This window comes from Myxine glutinosa, chromosome 6 (assembly GCF_964187855.1).
Source record: "Myxine glutinosa chromosome 6, kmMyxGlut1.1, whole genome shotgun sequence".
Classification (NCBI taxonomy): Eukaryota; Metazoa; Chordata; class Myxini; order Myxiniformes; family Myxinidae; genus Myxine; species Myxine glutinosa.
The window spans coordinates 46,212,124-46,220,443 of NC_136266.1; positions in this window are offsets into that span (position 1 = coordinate 46,212,124).

An 8,320-nucleotide genomic window follows, 5' to 3' on the forward strand; every position below is an offset into this window, starting at 1 on the left:
AAAAGGTCTGAAGGTGAATATCGGAAAGACAAAGGTGATGGCAAGTGGTAAAGCATGTGGTGAGGTGGAAAGAACTGGGAAGTGGCCGTGTGCTGTGTGTAGGAAGGGTGTCGGAGTGAACTCCATTCAATGTACAATGTGTGCTGAGTGGGTTCATCAAAAATGTAGTGGTCTGAGAGGGTCATTAACCAGTGTGGCAGCTACATTCAAATGTAAGGTGTGCACAGAGGGAGCTGCAGATGAAGGAAATGTTGAGTTGGATCTTGGAGACGGCGTGAAGCTGGAAGGTGTGAAAACATTTTGCTACCTCGGAGGCATGCTGAATGGAGAAGGTGGATCAGACTCGGCAACGGTTGCTCGAGTGAGATGTGCATGGAAGAAGTTTCGGGAACTGAGTGGCGTGCTGATGAGGAGGAGAGTGTCGCTGAAGCTGAAGGGAAAGGTGTATGCTGCATGTGTGAGAAGTGTTATGATTTATGGGAGCGAGACATGGGTAATGAACGTAGAGCAGCAACGAAGGCTGGAAAGGGTGGAAATGCGAATGGTTCGATGGATGTGTGGAGTATCGTTGAGAGAGAGGAAGACAAATGATGAATTGCGAAAGATGATGGGAATATTGCCTGTGATTGATGCTGTGAAGAGGAACAGGTTGAGATGGTTTGGTCATGTATTGAGGAAGGATGAAAGTGACTGGTTGAGAAGAGTGATGGAAGTTAATGTAGAAGGAAGTAGAGGACGGGGAAGACCGAGAAAGACTTGGCTAAAGATGGCGGAAGAAGAAATGCGGGCAAGGGGGTTAACAAGGAGAGATGCAGAAAATAGGGCAAAATGGAGAAGATTGTCATGGGGACCGCAAGGCTAACCCCCGCTCTAGCAGGGAACATGGCCTTAAAATGCATGTTGTTGTTGTTGTTGTTGTCATTGGTGCCTCCATTATGACATCGTAATTCGACAAGCACAAAACTTCATCCGATCAAGATGAAATTTCTTGAGCATAATCTAGGAATAAATTAGTTTAGAAAACAAATAATGATGACGTCATCGGTCACGTAGTTCGGCTGCCATCTTGGAAAAACCGAAAAACTTTGCACCTCCATATCTCTGAAAGCGCTGAATAGGAAAAATTGAGACATGGCTCATTTTAAAGAACTCTCCATGGGGAATAAAATGTGTTAATGATGATGTCATAGGTGCCTCCATTATGACGTCATAATTCGACAAGTACAAAACTTCATCCGATCAAGATGAAATTCCTTGAGCATAATCTAGGAATAAATTAGTTTAGGAAAAAAAAAACATGATGACGTCATCGGCCACGTTTGGCTGCCATATTTGTTTTAACACAGAAGCCTTAAAAAACCACTGAAAATACATGCTGGTGAGGGTTTGCAATCTCTGATTGCTCTTTTTCTTGTTTTAAACTGTTTTCTTTATGTTGAGCATATGGAAGAAGCTGAAGACATCTGAATTCAAATGGGCTCAGATGGGCTTTGCATTTTCAGAAGCTTTCGAGTTTTATTTTCATTACTATGACAGCTTGTGAAACACTGAAAGGATTTTAACCAAACTTGGCACAGACAGACAAGTATGGACTAATTTATAAATATGAACTGATTACATTTTGGGTTGAAAAGGTCAAAGGTCATGCCTCTTTAAAATGAAAATAATTTTGCTGACCATCATTCCAGTTGGAAGCATCTGACGTCTCTCTTCTTCTTCTCTGTCATGAGACCTTCAGTTGAGATCAAACGTAATCGTGGGTTTACATGTAACATGGGCATAGACGTATGATTGTGGCTCGACCACCAGACAATGACTTCCATCATCTCTCCTTCAGTGTTTGAAAAGCAACTAACTTCCATCATAAGAGGGATTTAATTGAAAAGTTGATGAGATGTTGTGTGCCCCCTGTACGAATGACACTCACACCATCATTATGAATGTCTCATCTATAATCTCGTCTGTTACGCATCCTGGAAAGGATGAGTTTTGATGGTAATTATAAGTTTATTTTGCAAGTTCATTTCCACGTGTCGACTCACCCAAACAAGGCGCTCAATGCCCTCTGAACCTGGATCCAAGTGCAGCTCAATTATGCTGTATGCAGAATGTCTGTCCCAATGCAACATGCTCTGCAGATCTATTTCTCTAACCTCACATCATCCCTGTGAAAACTGTATTGCAGGTTCAATCTGATTGGATAAAAACAAGACTACTTTTAGAATGACATAATTCATGAAGGCTCTGCTGTGTAAGCACCTGAAAACCAAGTCCTATAATTATTTTTGTGTAGGCCATCATCATCAGCCTGTTTTCGGTCCACTGCAGAAGGAAAAGGTGTTTGTGTGGTGTGTGTTTACAAGGGTCTAACAGGTGTGAAGGTGTAAACTCGAAATGGTCGAAAAGGTACAAAATATCCATAACGGTCTAAAGGGACTATGAGGTGTAAAGGTCTAAAGGACATGTTCTCCTTTTGTAGTTTGGGTCTAAATGGAAATAAGGGATCTGAAGTATTTAAGTTGTCTAAGGGGTCTATAAATAGGGTCTAAAGGATCTCAGGAGTCTAAAGGGGGTACTAAAGTGTTTAAAGGGATCTAAAATGTACGTTCCAATCATAATTAATTTATAGACGTAGTCACAGTCCAATAATCTATATGCAGTCACGTGAAAAAGTAAGTACACCCCATGTAAAGTTTTGACTTTTTCAACATATTTGAACATACAGCTATTTGATCTTCATTTCAACAATATTGTAAGATAAAGGTGATATAATATAACAAATATCATGAAACATTTACATTTTGTAGTCCATTGTATAATTTAAATAAATATAAATGCAAATTTCGCATGTGGAAAAAGTAAGTACACCCTTACATTTATCACTACTTCAAATACCTAAAATTAGAATCAGGTGCACCAGCTCAGGTGCAAATGATTAGAACATCGTTAGAGAGGATCTTGGAGGAACCTGTCTTATTTAAACCTCAGACATTTAGTTTGGTTTGCTCTTTGTTGTTGAAGTGTGCGGCGTCACCATGCCTAGATCAAAAGAGCTCTCTGAGGCCTTCAGAAAGAAGGTTATAGATGCCTACGAGTCTGGGAAGGGATTTAAAAAGATCTCCAAACAATTTGAAATCAATCATTCGACTGTCCGGAAGATCATCTACAAGTGGAGAAGATTCCAAACAACTGCCAACTTGTTCAGGCCAGGCCGCCCCAGCAAGTTCAGCCCGAGAGCAGACCGCAAGATGCTGAAACAAGTCTTTAAGAACCCCAGAATGTCATCACGGGACCTACAGGTAGCTCTTGCCACTGTTGATGTCAAAGTGCACGAGTCTACCATTAGAAAGAGGCTGCACAAATTTGATCTACATAGGAGGTGTGCCAGGAGGAATCCTTTGCTGTCCAGAAAGAACATCAGGGCAAGACTAAAGTTTGCCAATGAACACCCAGACAAAGACCAGCACTTCTGGAACAATGTGCTCTGGACAGATGAGTCAAAGGTAGAGCTATTTGGCCACAGTACCAGAAGACATGTTTGGCGAAAACCAAAGATAGCATTTGACCACAAGAACCTGATACCAACTGTAATGCATGGTGGTGGAAATATTATGGTTTGGGGCAGCTTTGCTGCATCAGGGCCTGGGCAGCTCACCATCACAGAATCCACTATGAATTCTTCATTGTACCAGAGGGTGCTTGAGGATAATGTGAGGCCATCTGTCGGAAAGTTGAAGCCCAACCAAAGGTGGATCTTGCAACATGACAATGACCCTAAACATACCAGTAAATCCACCAAGGAGTGGCTGAAAAGAAAGAAATGGAGGGTTCTGGAATGGTCAAGTCAAACCCCGGATCTAAATCCCATCGAGATGTTGTGGGGGGATTTGAAACGAGCTGTGCATGCAAGAAACCCCTCAAACATCGCACAGCTGAAAGAATTCTGCATGGAGGAGTGGGCAAAAAATTCTCCCAGTCGATGTCAGAGACTGGTAGACAATTATAAGAAACGCCTACTTGAGGTTGTTTCTGCCAAAGGGGGCAATACCACCTATTAGAGCCAAGGGTGTACTTACTTTTTCCACATGCGAAATTTGCATTTATGTTTATTTAAATCATACAATGGACTACAAAATGTAAATGTTTCATGATATTTGTTGTATTATATCACCTTTCTCTGTCAATATTGTTGAAATGAAGATCAAATAGCTGTATGTTGAAATATGTTGAAAAAGTCAAAACTTTACATGGGGTGTACTTACTTTTTCACGTGACTGTATAATGGAGCAAGTGTATGTATGTGTGTTTATATGCATGTATATGTATGTATGTGTGTATATGTATGTATGTATGTATGTGTGTGTGTGTGTGTGTGTGTGTATGTACATGTATGTATGTTTAGGCCTCCCTTGACTGGTGTTGATGGTAATTGGCATACTCGCCACGCTTGCCAAGTGCGAGGTAGCTAGAGGGTTTGGGGCAGGAATCTGACCATGGTTGTCATTCTAAACTGAGTGTTGTACTTCTAAACTATCCTTCCAGTCCATAGAATGTCATAAACGTCCTTTCAAACCTGCTACCTCTGTCCTGTGATTCCCCTCGGTGAAGACCGGGAAATCACGAATAGCAATCGAGCGTGACTTCGAGGCGTTCGGTTCAATCGCGGATTTTATATCTTCACGCGGGTGGAAGAAAGAAGAAGAAGAAGCTGGAAGCTTTTACCTGAGCGATCCGCCGAGCAATCTTCAACCCGGCAAAAGTAACTCAAATGGGAACGGGTTTAAAATGTACAGTCACGTGAAAAAGTAAGTACACCCCATGTAAAGTTTTGACTTTTTCAACATATTTCAACATCCAGCTATTTGATCTTCATTTCAACAATATTGATAGATAAAGGTGATATAATATAACAAATATCATGAAACATTTACATTTTGTAGTCCATTGTATGATTTAAATAAATATAAATGCAAATTTCGCATGTGGAAAAAGTAAGTACACCCTTGGCTCTAATAGGCGGTATTGCCCCCTTTGGCAGAAACAACCTCAAGTAGGCGTTTCTTTTAACTGTCTACCAGTCTCTGACATCGACTGGGAGAAATTTTTGCCCACTCCTCCATGCAGAATTCTTTCAGCTGTGCGATGTTTGAGGGGTTTCTTGCATGCACAGCTCGTTTCAAATCCCCCCACAACATCTCGATGGGATTTAGATCCGGGCTTTGACTTGGCCATTCCAGAACCCTCCATTTCTTTCTTTTCAGCCATTCCTTGGTGGATTTACTGGTATGTTTAGGGTCATTGTCATGTTCCAAGGTCCACCTTCGGTTGAGCTTCAACTCTCCGACAGATGGCCTCACATTATCCTCAAGCACCCTCTGGTGCAATGAAGAATTCATAGTGGATTATATCATGGTGAGCTGCCCAGGCCCTCATGCAGCAAAGCTGCCCCAAACTATAATATTTCCACCACCATGCTTTACAGTTGGTATCAGGTTCTTGTGGTCAAATGCTGTCTTTGGTTTTCGCCAAACATGTCTTCTGGTACTGTGGCCAAATAGCTCGACTTTTGACTCATCTGTCCAGAGCACATTGTTCCAGAAGTGCTGGTCTTTGCCTAGGTGTTCATTGGCAAACTTTAGTCTTGCCCTGATGTTCTTTCTGGACAGCAAAGGTTTCCTCGTGGCACACCTCCCATGTAGATCAAATTTGTGCAGCCTCTTTCTCATGATAGACTCGTGCACTTTGACATCAACAGTGGCAAGAGCTAACTGTAGGTCCCGTGATGACATTCTGGGGTTCTTAGAGACTTCTTTCAGCATCTTGCGGTCTGCTCTCAGGCTGAACTTGCTGGGGCGGCCTGGCCTGAACAAGTTGGCAGTTGTTTGGAATCTTCTCCACTTGTAGATGATCTTCCGGACAGTCGAATGATTGATTTCAAATTGTTTGGAGATCTTTTTAAATCCCTTCCCAGACTCGTAGGCATCTATAACCTTCTTTCTGAAGGCCTCAGAGAGCTTTTTTGATCTAGGAATGGTGATGCCGCACACTTCAACAACAAAGAGCAAACCAAACTAAATGTCTGAGGTTTAAATAAGACAGGTTCCTCCAAGATCCTCTCTAACGATGTTCTAATCATTTGCACCTGAGCTGGTGCACCTGATTCAAATTTTAGGTATTTGAAGTAGTGATAAATGTAGGGGTGTACTTACTTTTTCCACATGCGAAATTTGCATTTATGTTTATTTAAATTATACAATGGACTACAAAATGTGAATGTTTCATGATATTTGTTATATTATATTACCTTTATCTATCAATATTGTTGAAATGAAGATCAAATAGCTGTATGTTGAAATATGTTGAAAAACTCAAAACTTTACGTGGGGTGTACTTACTTTTTCACGTGACTGTACATAAAATAATGAAAGGCCTTATTGCCACGGATGCCGATAACAAGAAAACGCGCCGGTTACTAACTAATGTTCCTAAAATGGAGCACTCCCGCACCAGACGTATAACACACAAGAGGGGAATATAAATGGAAAGGAATGGTGTGGGATTATCGTGCACTTAGCTCAACTGGTGCCTTGGCAGTGATCGTCCAGCCCCGAGCGCGCACTCCGGACGTGGCTCCGGTGTTGGCGGGAAGAAGGCCTCAACGCACCCTTGTTCAATAGGCCTCGATAAGCCCTCCCGCGTGAAGCGAACGAGCGGGCATTTAACCCGCTTCCTCAGCCGTGCAATGTCCTCATGAATTCGGCACGGAACTGCGATGCACCCAACGTCCGTATCAGAAGGGAGAGAGGGGCGTGAGGGCAAGAGGTCGGAGTAGAGGAATCACGATGACAGTAGCGAACGAGGCCCAGGCACGAAGGGATGCAAAAACGAGAGGGGCAATATGCCGGCCAGCCATCGTTTTTGCGTCCTGTGTCCTGACGTCATCGGTCCTCACTTCCAATGCCCACAGGCCACGCAACCCAGGTTCAGCTCTCTCCCAATCAGTGAGTCGCCCGCCTTCGTGACGCAATCCGCCTCTCTCCACCAATCCCCGCAGGCCAACCGCCACAGCCTTAGCTCTCCACCAATGTCCGCGTCGTTCTCCCTCATGCCATCAGTCGGTGGCCAATCAGCGCGTCGCTTCTCCCTCTACCAATCGGCGGCCTTCGTCCTGCCTCGTGTCTTCCTATTGGTCAACTCCCGCCCATTGGGGTCCTCCTGGGCGTGGCTCTCGGCCTGCCTGTGCTATGTGTGTCTGCCAAGTCGGGGTTGTTAGCCCAAGTGCGTCATCTGGGTTCCGGTTAGTTTTCTTGTGAGGGGGGGGGGGGGGGGGGATTTAATTAGTATATGTGGTGCTTTTAATGGTGGGATTCCTCACTAGTGTTCAGGTGCAATGCTATAAGGGACAAAGGATAGATCACAGAGTTTCACAGAGTTTCACAGATCACAGAGATCACAGAGAGCACAACAGGGGAATTAACGTAATCCCTACTCTAGTTAACATGCCCCATTCCTCGTAATCGGGACAAATATACACTTAATCCGACATTCGGGCTAAACAGGTCCCTGACTTATGTACATCGAAATGGTTCTTTCTACCCCTGATCATTGGAACATCTACCTATACAGATCTACCTGAATCTATATATTACTACCCAAAATTCATAATAGTATGTATGTGTGTGTATGTACATGTATGTATGTACATGTATGTATATTAAGGCCTCCCTTGACTGGTGTTGATGGTAATTGGCATACTCGCCACGCTTGCCATGTGCGAGGTAGCTCGAGGGTTTGGGGCAGGAATCTGACCATGGTTGTCATTCTAAACTGAGTGTTGTACTTCTAAACTATCCTTCCAGTCCATAGAATGTCATAAACGTCCTTTCAAACCTTCCTCTCCCACACCTTTGCCCAGTGAAACCTTTTTCAACGGCACATGTGCTTATCTTGAAAAGATTCTGATCGATTGAAAAATTCTGATCCTTTACTGTCGACTTTCTACGAATAATATAACAGGAAAAAGTTATCATTAACCCAAAATGCTTCAAAGAAAAACTTGCAGTAAAGGGAAACTTGTTTGGTCAAACTCCTATTTTGGTGTTTTTTTGAAGACATTGCACTTCTAATGACTGTGAATCACATGTGTAAGTTCTGTAAGAAGTAGTTTTCGAGAGCATAAGCCAATCCCACAGCTCTTTATTTATTTATATATATATATATATATATATATATATATATATATATATATATATATATATATATATATATATATATATATATATATATATATATATATATATATACACATATATATATATAT